General features: G+C 42.1%; 2 protein-coding genes across 8 annotated transcripts in view; one reads left to right on the top strand and one right to left on the bottom strand.

The window, feature by feature from the left end:
- Positions 1-8,829, bottom strand: part of oclnb (occludin b) — a 78,459-nt gene extending 69,630 nt beyond the window's left edge. The window contains exon 1 of one of the 2 annotated variants that reach the window (XM_061279862.1): positions 8,674-8,829. The gene's annotated coding sequence lies outside the window, so the exon portion shown is untranslated. The remainder of the gene's footprint in view (positions 1-8,673) is intronic. The other variant, XM_061279863.1, reaches the window with a different exon arrangement.
- A 3,927-nt stretch (positions 8,830-12,756) lies between these two features.
- The window catches only part of gtf2h2 (general transcription factor IIH, polypeptide 2), a 122,708-nt gene continuing 113,790 nt past the window's right edge, over positions 12,757-21,674 (top strand). Inside the window, exons 1-2 of one of the 6 annotated variants that reach the window (XM_061277656.1) lie at positions 12,812-12,910; positions 13,183-13,236. The gene's annotated coding sequence lies outside the window, so the exon portion shown is untranslated. The other 5 variants (XM_061277658.1, XM_061277660.1, XM_061277654.1 and 2 more) reach the window with 5 other exon arrangements.

The following is a 21,674-nucleotide window of genomic DNA, read 5'->3' as shown; positions in this document are numbered from 1 at the left end:
AGATGGGGGGGGGGGGGGGGGGCTTTTTGAAAGCTCCTTTATGTGAAGAGTAGACCAGGTCCAGGAAGCTGTCGCCACGTGTTGGAAAATCAACATGTTGGTGAAGCCTCGGAAAAACAGACTTCAGGTTAGCGTGATTAAAATCCCCAGCAAAGATGGTGAAACCGTCAGGGTGCGCCGTCTGTTGTTCACTGACAGCCCGGTACAGTTCACTAAGAGCCGCGATCCTGTCGCCTTTGATGTTGGAAGGCGGGATGTATACCGCGACTCGCAGAATCGCAGTAAATTCCCTCGGCAGGTAAAAAGGACGGCACTTAATGATCACAAACTCCGCCAGTGGCGAGCAGTGCTTGCATACCACTACAGAGTCCCGGCACCATTCGTCACGGATGTAGACGCATATTCCACCTCCTCGCGATTTTCCCCCTTTTACAATAGCCCGGTCCGCCCGATAGCACGCTAGCCGCTTCAGATGTACAGCAGAGTCTGGAATGTTGACAGTCAACCAAGTGTCAGTGAACACGAGCACACAGCTGTTACGCACTGTCCGGTTCGTAGATCTCAGCAGGCGAACGTAATCCATTTTGTTGTCCAACGATCGAACATTCGCCAGAAGAATGGAAGTCACGGCCGGGCGAGCTGGGTTGGCCGCCAGCCTGGCCCGGACGCCCCCGCGCTTGCCCCTCTTCAGCCTCCTCGCACACCGCTTCCGACGCTCCCTAACCGGGCGAGGAACAGCAGGCGACGTTTCAGGATGGAGCAGTCCGAGCTTCTTTAATGTCCCCGCTTCAAAGTCCAGAACGCCACAAAACTCGCTTTCGCCGATGTCGAGCAGATCCTGCCTGCTGTACTTGTAGCACTACTCAGTACGACGAGACGAACACACAAAACTTTCGGACTAACACTCATTAAACGAACAAAACACCGTACGGGCGGGACAGAGAGAGGTCGCTCCGTGGCACGCGCCGCCATCTTGATGACAAAATGGTTTAATGTGGAAGGCCCGTTTCAGTCCTATGACCGGACAGGACTGGATCAGCTAGTCCAGCTACGATCAGTATGATACTGTGCCGGCACGCTTTGTTGGTCCCTTTTGAATGTGTTTTGTATGAATGTGTCAAAGGGGGGAGAGTTGAGTGTAAATGAGTAAGTAGAATCAATTTGTAAATTATGAGATTCAATGTTTTTTCAAATGTACTTGTTTTTAAAGCCTCGACAGGGCATGTAAGAATTCAACATACAGTGATGGAAGGAGCAGAAGAAGGAAGGGAGTGAACGAGAGGCAACAACATGGAATGGATACATTGCATGGTAACAATTTAGGGATAATAAGGTTTTATTTTTTTATTTTTTTATTTATTTAAAATGAAATGCAAACGGTGATGTATCATACAGCTACAAGATAAGCAACAAATATTTAGGTCATTTAATGTAGGAGATGAATAGACCAATTACAAGGAATAGGGAATCTGTTTGATAAAAGAATAATAACTAAATAATGCAATTTCTGGAGAAATTGCGCGTGAAGGCGAAGAAACTGAATAACGTCTGAGAAATGCTGCAGAATGATGTTAGAATGAGTTGAATTACTTGAAAAATGTAGAAATTAGAGGTGAAAAACGAAATTTTGTGAAATTTTGCGGAAATTTTAAACGTGACAACGTGAAATGTTTTAATTTGGCAATTTTGGGAATGTTGAGAATCTTTCCGAATGTGATTTGAATGTGCTGAATGATGTGAATTTAAGAAAAAGAAGGAAGTGAATGGTGTAAAATAACACAAGTGTGAATGCCTATTATTAAATTTTATGAATATTAAAAGAAATTTAGCAGTTGAACCCTGAACCTTTTTGGGAAAATGATGAATGATTTGAACATGAATTGAATTGAACATGACATAGATAACTGAAAGATACACTGAATTTGAATTGGGTTCAAGCACTCCCTCTCGCATTGATGTGTGTGCATATGTCTGTTAATGCCCAAACTGGGCACACCCCTTTTGAGTTTTTTTTATTTGATTTGACTTTATTAATTCATGCTTGCAGTGGAGCCAAAAAAAAGGCCCGACTGAAGAAACAGCAGAACTTTACAATAACAACAAACAGTAAAATATTATATATTTAAAAACATGTTTTTCAAGGCATCGGAGCATGGAAAAAGTTCTGGGCATGGAAAAGGTGTCAGTTTTGGTGGCCATGCTGTTTTGCTTGTTTAAGATACTGTCAAAATAATGTCATTATACAGTCCGACTGCAGTATACAATGTGGAGTTTCTCAGCCTGTTGGTCTTGGCCCTAGGTTCAGGTTCAGTCAGCTTTTGTTGGTTCCTCAAACTCCTAGCAGTGGCACTGCCTTGTGTCTGAGGTAACAGGTCATGCAGAGGGTATTGCTGATCATGCATGTCTCAGACCAGCTTCACTGCAGCCTCCTCCCTCCTGGTCTGAAGTGATGGTAGGGGTTGTGAGAAATTGCCTGCTCTCCTTGTCATGATTTTGCAGGCACGTGTCTGGACTCGCTCAAGCTCTGCTTGTTGTCTTTTAGAGCAGCCCACCAAGAGCACTGAACTGTACTCCAGACATGGCCTAATGAGAATGATGTAGATAGTGATAAGGTCATCTGCAGGTAGCCCATGTCTCCCAATCACAGTGCAACCGCTTGGAGGCAGTTTTTATTGTGTTTGCAATGTGTGCATCTCCAGTGAGGTTCTGGTCGAGATGGTGTCCTAGATACTTTGTAGTCTCCACAACAGGTACCTCCTGGCCCCCCCAGCATCAGTGGGGGGGTTGTGGTGGTTTTCGTGCAAAACATATCCGGAGTTCAACCGACTTTTTCCCGTTGAGTGTCATTTTGTGCTTTGCTGCCCATTCATCCAGCCTTTGTGTCTCCAGGCACATTGATGAGTCTGACATGATGCTGGATATGGGGATCGCTCTTGACAGCCTGATGTCATCTGCATATCCAACATCAAGAGTGTCCTCAAACAAAGCATCCCGGGTAACCATATAAAGGAGGAAGACATATGGTGAAACTACACCCCCCTTGTGGCACCCCAGATGTAACGTCAATCCAAGGGCTATAAACCCCATTTGCCACCACCACCATTTGCAGAAAGGTTGCTGTTTTCCTGGCTCAATTTCGGCGCTTCCAGTTGCTGATCCGGATGGTGGTAAGCGCACACACACACATCTTAGACCAATTGTCCAGTTTTATGATTCCAGGTTTGCTGAGCACACTGCAGCGGACCCAGATGGGTCCGCCGAGATTCAAATCACCCCAACTATCTGGCTGAAAGTCCTGAAGAGAAAGTGGACAGAGCCTCGGGGGACTGGACCCTTTGCAGTGGTGGAGCGCACATCGCATGCCGTCCGGCTGGCCGGCAAAGGAGACACGTGGTATCATCTATCTCAGTGTGCCCCTGTAAAGGATTCCTGTAAAGATCCAGATCCGCCATCGACAGCGTCCCCACTCCCAATTGAAAAAGAGGCAGAATAATCCTCTTCCCCTTTGTGGCCAGGTAGTCTACCCTGAGCCACTGCAGACAAAGACTGCACAGCAGACGTTTTCAGGTTCCTTCCGGACGGAGCAGAGCTGCAAAGGGGGTAAGAACTGTGCTAACCCTCCACCAGTGGGCGTTCCAAGCCCCCAACGGCTGAACTACTATGAGCAAGTGTTATCCCGGACTGATGTTATTGATAACATTTTGGTCGCCTAAGGCAAAGGGACCGTGTGAGCCTTTTCCTGCATTATAGCATGCCGCAGATCTTTCACTCACACACTCAAGTTGAACAGGAGAATTGAGGCGAGACCTCCTCCTCACGGCGGTTTCTTGCTGACATGTTTTTGACCATGCATCACCTTTGCAGCCCCCACCCTGTCCTCCCTCATTTACTCTCTTAATGCTAGGTATTTATGCTCTTGCTCTTTATCGTTTCTCCACTGATATGGCTCAAATTACAAACTTGGTACAAATTCCCGACGCACATTCTAATGACACCTGGACGGACATCGATACTCTCATGCCTACAGCCGCCACTATTCCTCCAACCCTGGCGTGAGCACGGGGAATCATCTGTGTTTGTTTTACATGATATATGGATGTTGTTGTATTCCTTGATTCCGCTCTTTGTGACACGGACTGATCACTACTGTAATTGAGAGCCATGAGTTAGATTGACTGGCCGCTAATCAGATGTTCCAATATTCCCATGTTCATGACACACTTTGTTAGTTTGTCCTTGTTTTTTGGTTGACCTCTGTCGAGGTCAAAATGGAGACTGAAAAGGGAGCAACAGCAATGTCTAAATATTCTATATTAATTCTATATTCATTTATAGTAAACATAGTTGCTCCATCAGAGCACAGAGACGGCACACACAGCTTGGTAACTTTTGCATTACACATAAGAAAGAGCTCATTAACGTCATGACACATTGATACAAAACATTCAGTAGCTAACAAGACATTCTTATGAGGATATGTTATTCCTTCTTTTCCCCTCCCCTTTCTTCCCTTCCGTATTCCTGCTTGCGGAGAGTATAAAACCTTCTGATCTGGAGTCGGACGTTGTTGTTCTCATCTGCTGAAGTGCACTTGTACTGACTGCTGTGAAGCAACCCAAGATCTTGCAAATAAAGAACCAACTATTACTCCACATCTTTGTTTTCTTGCTCAACGACGGACGTCTTGAACAAAACGCAACAATACTAAAGTGCAATCACATTTGTAAATAAATGGCATCTGTTTTTTGAAAGGGAAATAAACCAATCTACTGTCATAAAACAAAATTGCAATAACTGCATTAACCATTAAAGTGAAGTCTAACTGTAGTCTTGAAACAAATCTGAATAAGGAAAAACATTGCAATAAAATAATGCAAACTGCTACCCCTATTGTTGGGGAGCCTGAGGACTGTATAGGTGATTGGGTCGGATGATTATGCTCTTTTCGCCCCCGGGTGTCGGTCAGAACACAGGAGGGAAGACATGGTTCAGTTTTGATTGCTTTACTGAATTATTGGCAAAAAAGTAACAGGCACTGTGGCTCATAGGGGCATGCAGGCAAACTGGCAAAAGGGTATTGTGTGAAGCGTGTGAAAGGTGTGTGTGGTTTGTGGGGTGTGTCTGTGTGGTTCTGCATCAGACAGAATTACAGCACGTAAATCAACGCTCAACATTTGACGTCACACAACACTCGTAGACACCCATTACATAACTAACTCCGCGTAACGGTTCCGCTATACTAAGTAACCATAAATGGAATCCTCTCGGCAACACACAAAACATAAGTCATCGAGACAACAAAATACATTTGCTGCCGAGCGTTAGCCGCCTTGCCGCTGCGTAATGGCTACTCGTACGATGCGAGGCAAACTTAAAGGAGCGCGCCGGAGCTGTCAATCAAACGGCGCGCCCACGAAGCAAACCGCGATCGGACAATCGGCACAACAGTGGACAGCAGTAACAATGAAATGTATACACTCACTTTGTGTCAAAGACGCACACGATCACAGCAACATACTCAGTCGATACCAGCAACCTTTAATTTACCGCTGCGCACAAAGACGACCCCCAATTTTTCAGTCTTATTTCAGTGCAAAAAACATTGTCTTATATTTGGGCCAATACGGTACTACATGCATAGCACATGGTCTTTATGAGGAATGTGTAGAAATCTGAAAACAGATGGGAACAAATTCCAAGAAGAGAATATAGGATTATTTTGTAACATTAAAATTCTATTTGTTTTCCCATTTCATCACTGTGATATATTTTTCAATTGGCTATGAGAACAGATTTACGGAAGAGGATTAGGGCCAGTGAAGAAAAAAAAACGAGGGGTGACAGGATTCTGACTTTTTTCTCAGAATTCTGACTTTAAAGTGGGAATTCTGACTTTATTCTCAGAATTCTGAGAATAAAGTCAGAATTCTGAGAATAAAGTCAGAATTCCCACTTTAAAGTCAGAATTCTGAGAATAAAGTCAGAATTCTGAGTTTAAAGTCAGAAATTGGGAATTCTGACTTTAAAGTCTTTAAACAATTTGAAATTTGAATTTGAGTTTTATTTCGACGACACTATCAGTAGACTTTAAAGTCAAAAAAGACAAAAAACACTGCAATTAGTCTTGCTCTTGGTATTACCGTTTTTTTCCATGTATAGTGCGCAAAATTTTACTAATTTATTGTCCTAAAATCCGGGGTGCGCATTATACATGGGTACAAAAAAAAAAAAAAAAATTTTTTTTTTTTTAATTTTTTTTTTTTTTTTTTTTTTAAGTCCCAATAATCGTCACACACGCAGGGAGGCAATGGGTCCCATTTTTATAGTCTTTGGTATGGTCTTAACTAGGCTGGATGTAATTTTTTTTGTTGGCGTTGATTTCTCCGACTGCCCGTAAACGCACCACCGCGCTTCGTGCGCGCACGGGACAGCAAACGAGCAGGTGATCGAGCAAGCGTCTGATACGAGAGCATTGCGGTCGCATGGAGCGTGTTTGAAGTGAACAGCAGAGAAGAAAGGCAAAGTGTTGTGAAATAAAATGCACAGAACGGATGCGCAAGACACGTCAGCTATATAAAGAGCGAGAGTTGTTTTCTTCCTATTAGTTTCAATTCACAGTTTAATTAGCAGTTTCAATCAGCAAATAACAAAATGCGTATTACAGGTAATATTTTATTTCACAACACTTTGCCTTGTTCCTTTGGTCTCTGCTGTTCATCCTAAAACACAAAGGCGCTCTTTAAGCAATGCGACAGTGAGCGCCCGGCGCGCTGCGGTTGCGCGACCGCACCAAATTAAGCTCCCTGCGCAGTGCGCACTGAGGTCCACTTAAATTTTAGAAAGTACATCAGGACTTTAAAAATATCTTCTAAATTTCAGCGACGGCTCTGTCACAATAATCGGCCAGCCCGGTGCAGTTGGGCGGTCGGCGGCGCGCTACGGTTGAGCGTTCTCTCGCACGCTCTCTCTCTCGCTCTCTCTCGCTCTCGCACACACGCAAACCGGATATCATACGGAGGCCGCCATTACAGATGCGCAGAACGGATGAGCAAGACACGTCAGCTATATAAAGAGCGAGAGTTCTCTACCTAAATCCGTATTACAGGTAATATTTTATTTCACAACACTTTGCCTTGTTCCTTTCTTCTCTGCTGTTCACTTCAAACACGCTCCATGCGCACGGAGCGCGGTGGTGCGTTTACGGGCAGTCGGAGAAATCAACGCCAACAAAAAAAATTACATCCAGCCTAGTTAAGACTATACCAAAGACTATAAAAATGGGACCCATTGCCTCCCTGCGTGTGTGACGATCATTGGGACTTAAAAAAAAAAAAAAAAAAAAAAATTTTTTTTTTAAAAAAATTCATAAAAATTCGGTGCGTATTATACATGGGTACAAGCTTTTTTCCAGCATCAGCATGCCATTTTTAGGGGTGCGTACTATACATGGGGGCGCACTATACACGGAAAAAAACGGTATTCATCCAAAGTCAGAATTCCCAATTTCTGACTTTAAACTCAGAATTCTGACTTTATTCTCAGAATTCTGACTTTAAAGTTCTTCACTGGCCCTAATCCTCTTCCGTACAGATTTGTGTCATAATTATTCACACAAATATTGTACATCCACAAATTTCACATTTTTAAGGTCGACAAATGCATCTGTGATTTTCACGTGTTTTCAAATCCACAAATACATGTGTAATTTTCGCACAATTCTCCACAAAAATATGCGGAATGTTTCTTTTATTGTTGTGTGTGCATTTATCATGACTTCCATCCATCCGTCCATCTTCTGTACCGCTTGTCCCCACGGGGGTCGCGGGCGTGCTGGAGCCTTTCCCAGCTGTCATCGGGCAGTAGGCGGGGGACACCCTGAACTGGCTGCCAGCCAATCGCAGGCCACACAAAGACACTCAACCATCCGCACTCGCACTCACACCTACTATGGACGATTTGGAGTGCTCAATCGGCCTACGAGAAACGGGAGATGGCTCGTCCCCGTTCAAATGGAGACAGCCTTTTAAAAAATGAATATCTGAGACCCATCTGTACGTGTGCATCTGTGTGAGTCAAAAATGAATGCACATTTCTGCTGATCCACAAATGCACAGTCAGTAATTCAAGCACAGAACTGAATATTTACAAATGATAAAGTTATGATAAAAAAACATACAACAATAAAAAGCACATGTGAAAATTGCCCATATAATTTTAGTAACCACATGTGAAAATCACGAATATATCCATGGATCTGAAAAACGTGAAAATCACAAATACGTGGCTCTGAAAAACACGTGAAAATAGTGGAAGTATTTGTGTGAATAATTTTGACACAAATCTCTCCCCAAACGTGGCAGTTACTTAAATGTTCAATAGACCCACTGTTTTAAATAAAAACAAAATTAGTACAGGCTACAGATCAATCAATGGTCCTTGTCTGTCTGCTACAGTTCGCCGAGACAACTGCGCACCACGAATATATCTCAATAATTTGGTAGGCGTTCGCAAATGATAAATTAGGTGTCGTGTCATGGCGTTAGGAAACAGCTGATTAAACAAGCGACAAAAAGCAAGTTAGAAAAAAAATTCTTGAGCGTGCTAAAACACATAGATTTTTGTTTCTGTTCAATTGAGATTATCCTTATGAAGGAAAATAGTTTTTAAACTCACCTTTCAATGCTCTATATCCGAATCACAACGACGTCGTGAAAAATGATACCTGTTCTTTGTACCTGGGGGAAAATAAGGTTTCAAGGCGTGTGCTCGTGACACTTGCTCCTCCTTAATGCTACTAGACTAACCTGTTCGTCCCTCTCTCATCGACACAACAGCACACTGCTTTCATGAAAGCATAAGTACGTACTTATGTTTGCATTTCACCAGTAGCTCTATCATTTCTGATTTTGTTTTGTTTTTTGCCCAAAGAATTTCCCCAAAACTGTAATTAAATTTTATATTAAAAACAAGAACAACAACATGCAACATCGTCATTATCATTTCCATTTCCTATTTGGCATCAAAAAAATAACTAACTACCTAAATAAACTAACTCGGTTTGTGTCTCTTTCAGAACCAGTTATTAAGGCTCTTACTATCAGGCCCGACCGACCCCCCTCAAACCTTCCTCTGAGTTGCCATTATCTTCAATGACCACAAGTGTGGTGTAGTACAGAATGGAGATGGAGACATCCAACCAACACAACAAAAATATGAACTACATGTAGTGGGTGTGTGTAATTTATTGGTGTACCCCGTGTGAACGATGAAACCTGTGGAGCACATGAGCAACCTAAATCAATAAACCATATCTTAATCAGTTATCGTGGATCCTAAAGACTATCTCAATGTCGCTCTCTTTGTTGAATTCCTCCAGTCAAGGAACCTCCGGGACTGGCGTGACGAGATGCCTCCCACACCGGGTGGCCTGGTAGGCCGGGTGTACCCCCAAATTGCCCACCGCAGAATAGATATTCCTAATAAGGCCAAGTTCCAAAGGTTGTTACGCCGGGAGTGGTAGTGGGGATAAGCTCCCACTGCCTATAAAAAGCTCCCATAAGGCATGCGTCCCAAAGAGCCTCTGACAACCAGAGTCCAACTCCTGGCCTGCACGCGTGGCTTCGACTGAAAGCCCGGCAGAACTGCTTCTACTAACAGGAGAAGGGACGAAGGCGTGTGACTGGCGCCTCAAAACCAGTTGCTTCGGGTAGATGGAGCTTGTCAGCTTGGGAGGGCAATCCATCTAGGGGACGGAAAACCCTGATTCTCAAACCCCCACTGCCTTGTGGGTTGCCTATTCTCGGGAAAGGCTTCGGGAGACAACCCTGAGGAAAAATTCGGAGTGGAGACCCGAAGACGGTTGGATAGTCGACGTCGACATCTCTCCGGCAGCTCCTGCAGCTAAACCAGCTCCAAATGTAATGCGCAGCGTTCCCTTGGATCAAGTTGGTGCAGCCAAGAGTGGAGTCATGTTTAATGGGCAACGCATGATCTTCAAAAATTCTGCCCTGGCTAGCGCCCTGGAAAGGACACTCCAGCCTCGCCGTCTGGTGAGAGCACAACACGGAGGACAGCAGTTTACGAGTTATAAGTCCATGCTCAGTTGATGCAGAGTCGGACCCTACGGGTTGTCCTCGACGGTGGGAGAGACCATCGAAGTCTCACTGTTCAGCTATCGCCCGCCTAAAGCCGGGCAGCCCCCGGTCAGTAAGGTGCTGACCCATCACGGTTTACCTGCTTCAGAGGGTACCTGGAGTTAACCGTTAAGGCTCGACAAGTAGATCGTTAACTTTGCACCTGCGAACAAGATAAAAAACAGGATCTTACCAGCTCTCAAGCTGGGTACCTGGAATGTACGGACTATGAGACCCGGTCTGACTGAAGATCTTCAAGCAGTAAAAGACACTCGAAAGACGGCGGTGATTGATCGCGAACTGTACTGCTGAATATAGACATCGCTGCTTTACAGGAAACACGACTGTGGGAAGTGGATCATTGAAAGAAAAGCACTATACCTTTTTCTGGCAAAGAAAAAATGATGATCAACCAAAGGAACATGGAGTGGGCTTCGCCGTGAAGAATCACTTAATCAAAATGATCGAACCTCCTACCAATGGCACGGAAAGAACTCTCAAAATGCGTCTTGCAACAACCAAAGGTCCAGCTAACATCATCTGTGTTTACGCCCCAACGCTACAGGCTACAGCAGAAACAAAAGACAGTTTCTATGAATCTTTAGATTCCATCCTGAGTGCAATCCCTGTATCTGAGCAACTTTATGTCCTAGGTGACTTCAATGCGAGGGTGCGGACCAGCTGTCATGGCCCGAAGTATTAGGATCTCACGGTGTTGGAAAGATGAATGAAAATGGTCAAAGGCTTCTAGAACTATGCTCTGTTCGCAACTTGTGCGTGACCAACACCTACTTTCAAAGCAAGGCATGTCGCAAAGTGTCTTGGAGACATCCGAGATCAAAACACTGGCATCAACTTGACCTTGTAGTCACTCGACGTAACTCTTTGAATACCGTCTGCAAAACGAGATCTTACCACAGCGCCGACTGCAACACTGACCACTCATTGATTGTGAGCAAATTGAATCTTGAGCTCAAGAGGTTTCATCATTCGAAGTCAAAGTGTCAGCCACACAACAATATCGGCAAGACAAGCTGTGTAAACAAGAACGCCGAGTTTATCGCAAGACTGGAAAGCACGCTGTCAAATGATCATCGAGAGTGTGCTGAAGACAGGTGGAAGTTTACCTGCACTACCATTCAGACGGAAGCAACTCTGACCTGTCACGACTCACCCCAATCATGTCCATATTGTGATAGTGTCTGAACAACAAAAAAACTAAATAACAAAATAGGTTATGTTATTTGTTTTGTTTATTGTTCTGTTTAGTTTACTGATGTCATCAATGTAAAATAAAGTTATAAATATTGATGTTTATATTAAACATTCATTTATTTATCTTCAATAGTACTTATCAATAGGGCTGTATGTCTGTCTTTAAATATCCTCATAATCCATGCAGATATTTAATTCCATGAGACAAAATTACAAAATAACTTGTAATTTTCCTTTCACAAAGAAATAATTTTAGAAAAACAAGACTGGTACCCCAAACTACATAATCAATAATGCAAACAAATAAAATAATAAATTACAAGTTATTAGTTCATTAATTATAAGTTATTTCATTAATAATATTGATAGCCTGAAAGTGTTTCAGCACCCTAGCCAACTGTATTCCAAGATGAGAGATTACAATGCAGCAGTATTATGGTGACAATATAGGAATAAACTATACAGTCAAAATAGCAATATAAAATGTAATATTTGATGGCATGGGGCAGGAAAGATCATAGCCTGCAAGGACATTGTGTTAGATATCTGTTGGGGAAGGGACATCGGCATTAATAATCTTGCCGTTGATGTGAATATTCAATTTTGATAAACATTCTAAGGCTTATTTATATATGAAATCTCTTTGTCCATCTGACCTAGTGTGGTTATAGAAATTAAATAGAAAATGCAAAAGGAAAATTCAATTTCTGGCCGCATGCTCCCCTGCCCAGGTAACATGTCTACTAAATGCAATGAAATGTACAGAACTTGAAAACTACCTGTCTGCTTCATATATCACCATATTTACCAAATTAATATGATTTGTAATCTTATTTTGTACGTGAAATGCAATTCTAAATACCCCCCCATTACCAACAAATGAAAAAAGCGTTTAATACAAACAACTTATAACAGTTTAACCTTTATGTGTGTGTTTTTTTTCTAACTATTAAAAGTATTTTCAATAGAAATAAACAAAAAATATTATTTGCTCGACTAGATTGTAAAGCAAGGGTGGCCAATTCCAGTCCTCGAAGGCCGGTGTCCTGCATGTTTCCTGATTCAAATGATCAGGATTGTTATCCAGTGGAACGGAATTGCCCACCCCTGTTGTAAAGCCATTAAATAAATAAATAAATAAATAAATAAATAAATAAATAAATAAATAAATAAATAAATAAATAAATAAATAAATAAATAAATAAATAAATAAATAAATAAATAAAATAAAAATAAATAAATAAATAAATAAATAAATAAATAAATAAATAAATAAATAAATAAATAAATAAATAAATAAATAAGCGGAATCTGGTGGGCTGGACTGTTTCTAGAGCAGCTCCATCTGTCGACTCAACGGCGCTGTCCTATCTTTGTGTCGAGCACCTCCTACTGTCGTTTCTGACGGTTGGCATGTTCAGGCGCAGGAGCGGAATCTAGTTTCGCCGTTCACGTTTCGCACGGATTATTGAAATGAAGCACTCGTTGTTGAATTTGCCGAACACACTCCCGAAAAGGTACCAGGGATAGATGCACACTCCTATTGCGTTGTTGAATTCTAGGTATGTTCACTGTTTTTTCCCTCCCTCAACGGAAGTAACTGAATCATAATAAAGAGGAGCTATATTTATCCTCAGACTCCTCAATTATAGGCTTTAACACCAATGATAGCTGAACAAACGATTCCACAGACTCCTACTTTGTACTTGACTACGTAATTAGCGGCACACTACGGCTTGAATTTACAGTTTAGCATCAATGGTAATTTACTCCTGACTGAATTGCACATTTTGAAGTCAATTTTGTGGCCCTATTGATACTGTTTGCCTTGAAGACAAACAGAAACGTGATCTTGGACTTGTCCCACATATGGTAAACATCCTCACTGGTAGGTCCACTTGCACCTTCCCAAGATATTTTAATACAAATCTGTATCAAACAGTTTGCATTTATTGAGATGAATGATAGTGTTGAATGATATATTCAGAGAGATGTTCAGGGTCTGGCAAAATGATCTGACACATTTGTAGGTTTAACAAAATGCAATTAAATTAAAGAAACACAAAAGTTATTTTTTATTTTCGAAAGCTGCAAAATTTTGTTTTGGGTTTTTTTTAGTTTAATTTTATTTTCGTTTCGTTTTCGAATAATGTACCCTGTATATGATTTTCAGCAATGGAGAGTAATCCATATTGTTTCAAGCTGAGAGGTGTTTTTGTGTGACTTAATTCGCTAGATAAGAGTGGAAAATATGACAAGTCACTCGCAGATACATTTGCAATTGAACAAGTTTGTCTGTGGGTCCTAACCGATGTTTTTACTTACACTTTTGTTTTGATACATCGCCTGAACCGGATTACTTCCGATGGTGTATTTGAGTGTACCCCTGGGAACCCACTTAAAGTGAGAAAACATGTTGATTGACAAAAAAAATCATCTGGACTCAAGAGGACCAAGAACATACCGTATTGGCCCGAATATAAGATGACCCTGGTTATAAGACGACCCCCTCTTTTTCAAGACTCAAATTTGTAAAATGACTTTTTGACTCAAGTTTGAAAAAAGACTTTTTGAACACCAAATTCAATTTTTATGCCAAAAATAATTACAGTACATCTGAAACAAATGATCATAACAATATATTCGAAAGAAAAAGCATGATATTTTGCCTCATTCAAATCATGCAAAAACTGTCTGTCACATCCTAATATATGAGCATTTAAATATTTTCTGGTTTTTGAAATGTAAATAAACCAATCTACTGTGATAAAACAACAAAATTGCAATAACTGCATTAACCATTAAAGTGAAGTCTAATTCTAACTGTAGTCTTGAAACGAATCTGAATTAAGAAAAACATTGCAATCAAATAATGCAAACTGCTACCGCTATTGTTGGGGAGCCTGAGGTCTGTATAGGGCAGGGGTGGCCAACCCGCGGCTCGCGAGCCGCATGCGGCTCTTTGGCTGGTTTCATGCGGCTCTTTTACGTTCATATCAACATTTGTGTTTATTTTTTGTGGGTATTTGCTTCGCTTGAGTTCAATATGGTATCTTGGTCAAACGTGCATGCACGTGAGGTGAAATCCCGCAAAGGAGGAGGGACAAACCCATTTGAGGAGTGTCAATTTTGCTCTCAAAATGGCAAGGAAAAAATGCACAGCTAAACGAATATATGACGAGGAACACAGGACGTTTTTAACAGCGTTAAAGTTGTTTTTTGTTGAACGCAATGGCAAGCCATTCTGCCTGATATGTCGGACGTCATTAGTGCTTTTAAAAGCTTCAAATATTCAGCGCCACTTCAGCTCACTTCATGCCAATATCGATACGGACTTTCCAAAAGGGACTGAATTTCGCAAGCGCAAGTTTGGACACTTTGAAAAGTCAGGCAGAAAAATAGGTACAGTCTTTCCAAAAAATTATGAAGCACTCAGAGACTGTCACGCTTGCATTGTTTCAACTGGCTTGGAACATCGCACGGGCTAAAAAGCCATACAATGAAGTGGAGTTTGTTAAAAAATGCCTCAGTGACATTATTGAAATCTTGTCTCCTGAAAACGACAAACTAAAACGAATGGTCTGTCCCGCCACACATAATAAGTGAAAAAACTTATGTTTTTGTTTGTGTAATTTGTTGAACTGAGAGTTTGTCTGTGTGAGACAATGCACACAATGTTCATTGTTGAAAACGTGGTCTTTGGTCTGTGGTTTTACTACTGTAGGAGTCAATTTGTCATTATCATGTTGGTGCGTGGCATGATAATGTCACACAATAAATTTGGCTGAGCAGAGGTGTGTGTGTGTGAGTGTGCATGTGTGTGTGTGTGTGAGTGTGTGGGGGGGATGTTCATGTGTGCTCATGTGTATGATGCGGCTCTTTGCGATGACACTGTAAAAATGTGGCTCTTAGTCTCTGACTGGTTGGCCACCCCTGGTATAGGGGGTTGGCTCGGATGGTTATGCTTTTTTTGCCCCCAGGTGTCGGTCAGAACACAGGAGGGAAGACGTGGTTCAGTTTTGATTGCTTTACGCGGCAAAAAAGTAACAGGCACTGTAGCTCATAGGGGCATACAGGCAAACTGGCAAAAGGGTATTGTGTGAAGCGTGTGAAAGGTGTGTGTGGTTTGTGGGGTGTGTGTGTGGTTCTGCATCAGACAGAATTACAGCACGTAAATCAACGCTCAACATTTGACGTCACACAACACTCGTAGACACACATTACATAACTAACTGCGCGTAACGCTTCCGCTATACTAAATAACCATAAATGGAATCCTCTCAGCAACACACCAAACATAAGTCATCGAGACAACAAAATACATTTGCTGGCGACCGTTAGTCGCCGTGCCGCTGCGTAACGGCTACTTGTATAATGCGAGGCAAATTTAAAGAAGCGTCCCGGAGCTGTCAATCAAACGGCGCGCGCACAAAGCAAACCGCGATCGGACAAACGGCACAACAGTGGACAGTAGTAACAATGAAATGTATATACTCACTTTGTGTCAAGGACACACACACGATCACGGCAACATGTGTGCTCTGCGATTGGCTCGCAACGGTTTCAGGTTGTCCCCCGCCTACTGCCTGATGATGGCTGGGATAGGCTCCAGCACGCCCGCGACCCCTGTGGGGACAAGTGGTACAGAAAATAGATGGATAGATATTGTGAATTTGCTTATTGCTATTCAAATACATGGGCAAAATGCAAAATATGGAATACCCAACCACTCACAAACAAGGTTGTAATGTAATTAGCATGTGCCTGTTTGTGTCTCTCTTTATTTTTGATACTGATACTGCGGAAGAGAAGCGAACGCGCAGCGTTTGACGTCCCATCAGCACCAAGGAAGAGAAGCAAACGCGCAGCGTTTGACGTCCCATTAGCAACCCCCAGGAAGATAAGCGAACGCGCAGCGTTTGACGTCCCATTAGCAAAACCATTGGATAATTTAAACTTTTTTAATAAATAAAAAAGAAGAAGTGGGGCGTGCAATATTATTCGGCCCCTTTACTTTCAGTGCAGCAAACTCACTCCAAAAGTTCAGTGAGGATCTTTGAATGATCCAATGTTGTCCTAAATGACTGATGATGATAAATAGAATGCATCTGTGTGTAATCAAGTCTCCGTATAAATGCACCTGCTCTTTGATAGTCTCAGGGTTCTGTTTAAAGCGCAGAGAGAACCATGAAGACAAAGGAACACACCAGGCAGGTCCGAGATACTGTTGTGGAGAAGTTTAAAGCCGGATTTGGATACAAAAAGATTTCCCAAGCTTTAAACATCTCAAGGAGCACTGTGCAAGCAATTATATTGAAATGGAAGGAGTATCAGACCACTGCAAATCTACCAAGACCCGGCCGTCCCTCCAAACTTTCATCTCAAACAAGGAGAAGACTGATCAGAGATGCAGCCAAGAGGCCCATGATCACACTGGATGAACTGCAGATAACTACAGCTGAGGTGGGAGAGTCTGTCCATAAGACAACAATCAGTCGTGCACTGCACAAATCTGGCCTTTATGGAAGAGTGGCAAGAAGAAAGCCATTTCTCGAAGATATCCATAAAAAGTCTCGTTTAAAGTTTGCCACAAGCCACCTGGGAGACACCAAACATGTGGAAGAAGGTGCTCTGGGCAGAGGAAACCAAAATCGAACTTTTTGGCCACAATGCAAAACGATATGTTTGGCGTAAAAGCAACACAGCTCATCACCCTGAACACACTATCCTCACTGTCAAACATGGTGGTGGCAACATCATGGTTTGGGCCTGCTTTTCTTCAGCAGGGACAGGGAAGATGGCTAAAATTGATGGAAAGATGGATGGAGCCAAATATATACAGGACCATTCTGAAAGAAAACCTGTTGGAGTCTGCAAAAGACCTGGGACTGGGACGGAGATTTATCTTCCAACAGGACAATGATCCAAAACATAAAGCCAAATCTACAATGGAATGGTTCACAAATAGACGTATCCAGGTGTTAGATTGGCCAAGTCAAAGTCCAGACCTGAATCCAATCGAGAATCTGTGGAAAGAGCTGAAGACTGCTGTTCACAAACACTCTCCATCCAACCTCACTGAGCTCGAGCTGTTTTGCAAGGAAGAATGGGCAAGAATCCCAGTCTCTCGATGTGCAAAACTCATAGAGACATACCCCAAGCGACTTGCAGCTGTAATTGCAGCAAAAGGTGGCGCTACAAAGTATTAGCGCAAGGAGGTCGAATAATATTGCACGCCCAACTTTTCAGTTTTTTATTTGTTAAAAAGGTTTAAATTGTCCAATCAATTTCGTTCCACTTCACGATTGTGTCCCACTTGTTGATTCTTGATCTTTATGTTTGAAGCCTGAAATGTGGCAAAATGTTGAAAGGTTCAAGGCGGCCGAATACTTTCGCAAGGCACTGTATACGCCTACATACATGTATATATACGCCTACATGTATACACATACATATTTATACTCCTATACACATACAGGACTGTCTCCAAAAATTTGAATATTGTGATAAAGTTCTTTGTTTTCTGTAATGCAATTTAAAAAAACAAAAATGTCATACATTCTGGATTCATTACAAATATACTGAAATATTGCAAGCCTTTTATTATTTTAATATTGCTGATTATGGCATACAGCTTAAGAAAACTCAAATATCCTATCTCAAAATATTTGAATATTTCCTCAGACCAAGTAAAAAAAAAAGATTTATAACAGCAAAACAAAATCAAACATTTGAAAATGAACTCAGTACTTGGTTGGGAATCAGCATGTAGCATGGAGGCAATCAGCCTGTGGCATTGCTGAGGTGTTATGGATGCCCAGGATGCTTCAATAGCTACCTTTAGCTAATTTGCATTGTTGGGTCTGGTGTCTTTCAGCTTCTTCTTCACAATACCCCACAAATTCTCTATGGGGTTCAGGTCAAGGGAATTGGCAGGCCCATCGAGGACAGTAATGCCATGGTCAGTACACCATCTACTGGTAGTTTGGGCACTGTGGGCAGGTGCTAGATCGTGCTGGAAAATGAAATCATCATTTCTCCAAAAGCTCCATAGAGCTTTTCAGCAGACGGAAGCATGTAGTGCTCTAAAATGTCTTGGTACACAGCTGCATTTACTCTGGACTTGATGAAACACAGTGGACCAACAGGGCGCGATCCAGGGCGCTTGCTTGGAGCACACACACATATTGAGCTCTTGTTTTGTGAAATAACGAGCCGATTACTAAACCCACGTCTTTCCTGGTACTTTGGTAACGCTACAATATAGTTATATACATAGATCTGTGGAATAATTGCAGCCGCAACTGACGACAAAGCTGACGACGAGGCTGACGTCAGCGGCGCACGAAGGTCCCCAGTCAACAGCTGTTTTTGTTTTTTTTATTGACACAGAGGATGAATATTTCGATGGATTTACTGATTTGGAGTGACACGGACGGTTCGTTAAAATTGTTGTTTATATAACATTTATTTGATATATCTAGTCTGACGTCAGCGGCGCACGTAGTTCCGGCGTCCACAGCTGTTTTTTTTTGTTTTTTTAAGTGACACAAGACGAAGATTCCGATGGATTTTATGATTTGGAGGGACGAATGGTTCGATAAAATTGTTGTTCATGTTAAATTTATTTGATATACCGTAATTTTCGGACTAAAAGTCGCTCTGGAATATAGGTCGCATTAGCCATAAAATGCACAATAACGTGAAGAAAAAAACATACCGTATTTTCCGCCCTATAAGGCGCACCTAAAAACCTAAATTTTTATCAAAAGTCAACAGTGCGCCTTATAGTCCGGTGCGCCTTATATATGGATCAAGTGATGAATTTGTTGATCCATACTGGTAGTACACAGTGCTCTGCCAAAATGTTTTAGCACGTTTTAGTACGACTAGTAAATTACAAGGTCGCATCGCTTCCCAACATTACGGTAACTGTAGTCAGGGGGCGTCACCTAATAGCTGTTGTACCCGCGAGGCTATTTCATTTCAAAATAGGCTGCTCCGTTAATGTTTCGAGTAAATCTACGGATCGATATGGAAGGGAAACATAGGTAAGTAGTACCAATGCGTTAGATCGAACTTTAGTCAGTTCTGATCATTTTATAGGAGATCGTTTGAGAAACGCGATTGTTTACACTTTGCTGAGGCTCATGGGAGATTGCAAGCTGAGGGTCATGGGTTTTTGCGGATGGCTAATGCTATAACGATAGCTCCTATACGCGCGAGGCTAATTCATGTCAAAATAGGCTGCTCTGTTCATGTTTCGAGTAAATCTACGGATCGAAAAGGAAAGGGAAACATAGGTAAGTAGTACCAATGCGTTAGATCGAACTTTAGTCAGTTCTGATCATTTTATAGGAGATCGTTTGAGAAACGCGATTGTTTACACTTTGCTGAGGCTCATGGGAGATTGCGACCTGAGGGTCATGGGTTTTTGCGGATGGCTAATGCTATAACGATAGCTGCTATACGCGCGAGGCTATTTCATGTCAAAATAGGCTGCTCTGCTCATGTTTCGAGTAAATCTACAGATCGATATGGAAGGGAAACATAGGTAAGTAGTACCAATGCGTTAGATCGAACTTTAGTCAGTTCTGATTATTTTATAGGAGATTGTTTGAGAAACGCGATTGTTTACACTTTGCTGAGGCTCATGGGAGATTGCGAGCTGAGGCTCATAGGAAATTGCGGATGGCTAATGCTATAACGATAGCTGCTATACGCGCAAGGCTATTTCATGTCAAAATAGGCTGCTCTGTTAATGTTTCGAGTAAACGGATCGATATGGAAGGGAAACATAGGTAAGTAGTACCAATGAGTTAGATTGAACTTTAGTCAGTTCCAATCATTTTATAGGAGATTGTTTGAGAAACGCGATTGTTTACAAAGGGCTCGTTGGTTATTGGCTAGTGGGTGCATACCGCAACCCTAGTCAACCTCAGTTTGTTGCAGTAAAGCTTCTATTTTATGCGCCTTATAGTCCGGTGCGCGTTCTATATGGACAAAGTTTTAAAATGGGCCGTTCATTGAAGGTGCGCCTTATACCCCGGTGCGCCTAATAGGGCGGAAAATACGGTATATAAGTCACTCCGGAGTATAAGTCGCATTTTGGGGGGAAATTTATTCGACAAAATCCAACACCAAGAACAGACATGTACGAGCAACAACAGGCTAAACCAGGGGTGGGCAAACCTTTTGACTCGCGGGCCGAACTGGGTTCTAAATTTGGACCGGAGGGCCGGACCAGGAGCAGATGGACGTAGGCGTTGTGTGAAGTCATATAAGCGACCTGTAAAGGTCATTGCATAAAAGATCTTGGCCTTTAGTAGGTAGTAAAGCATGGATATTCCAAACAAGTTTTTTGAAAACAAATGCATTTATTAACAGCATTAAAAAAAAATAATTCACTAAAAAACTGCTATCAGTGATTCTCATAAAATACGACACTGTTATTATGAATAACAATCTCCATCACTTCAATGCCTGCAGGTCAGATTAATGAAAGATGTTTATCTCATGAGATCACATCAAACGGCAAACATTCTGACCATATATATCATCTTGAAGAATCGGTGAAAGCATACATCCAAATAAAGTAATCAAAACAGCAACACGGTGAGGGGTATCTGAAAATCAGAGCAGAGTTTTAACTCGCAAACACCTGGTAACAGAGGTGAGGAAACGGGAAACACTTGCTTAAAGTAAGCCTTAAGAACTTTACAGGTTAAGATTAGTCGCAAATAGGTGGTGCATCAATGTCCTTGAGCATCCTGCATTGTTTGAAAATGAGTGGTCGCTAGTTTCAATCCCTGCTATGTGTACAAATCATATTCAAAATGCATTTTTTTACAATAAACTTGAGAGCCTCCCGTTCATTTTCAGTGGGAACAGTGTTGTTGGTGTCCCTTTTTTGCTAGTGCGTCATAGTCTGGAGTAAAATTTGTTGTGGCAATTCTTAGGCGAGATCCGAGGTGTTGGTCCGTTTACCTTGATCTGTGACGGGTTGATGTTGATGTGGCTGAACGTCACGTCGCGTACGTCGAGTCAAATTGGCCACTCTTTTTTAAACACTCGGCACTCACTTCTTTTTTTCGGGCCACTCATTTTAATGGAAGGATTCCAGGGGAAGGTTTGTGGGTGGCTTTAGCGCAAAACTGCATCTGAAAGCTCAGCGCGCGAATTATAAGAATGCTGTCGTCAAAGCCCACGCTCTAAATTCGGGACTGATACGAATAGAGCGAGAGTGCGCCAAGTCCGTACTACTGAGTACGTACACGCACTTGTGAGTGTGCACCGAGCTTTCTGACACGGCTTCCGGTAGTAAAT

The sequence above is a fragment of the Syngnathus typhle genome, linkage group LG5, assembly GCF_033458585.1.
Source record: "Syngnathus typhle isolate RoL2023-S1 ecotype Sweden linkage group LG5, RoL_Styp_1.0, whole genome shotgun sequence".
Lineage (NCBI taxonomy): Eukaryota > Metazoa > Chordata > Actinopteri > Syngnathiformes > Syngnathidae > Syngnathus > Syngnathus typhle.
Note: the sequence above shows the minus strand (reverse complement) of the source record. Positions and strands in the feature narration are given on the sequence as shown.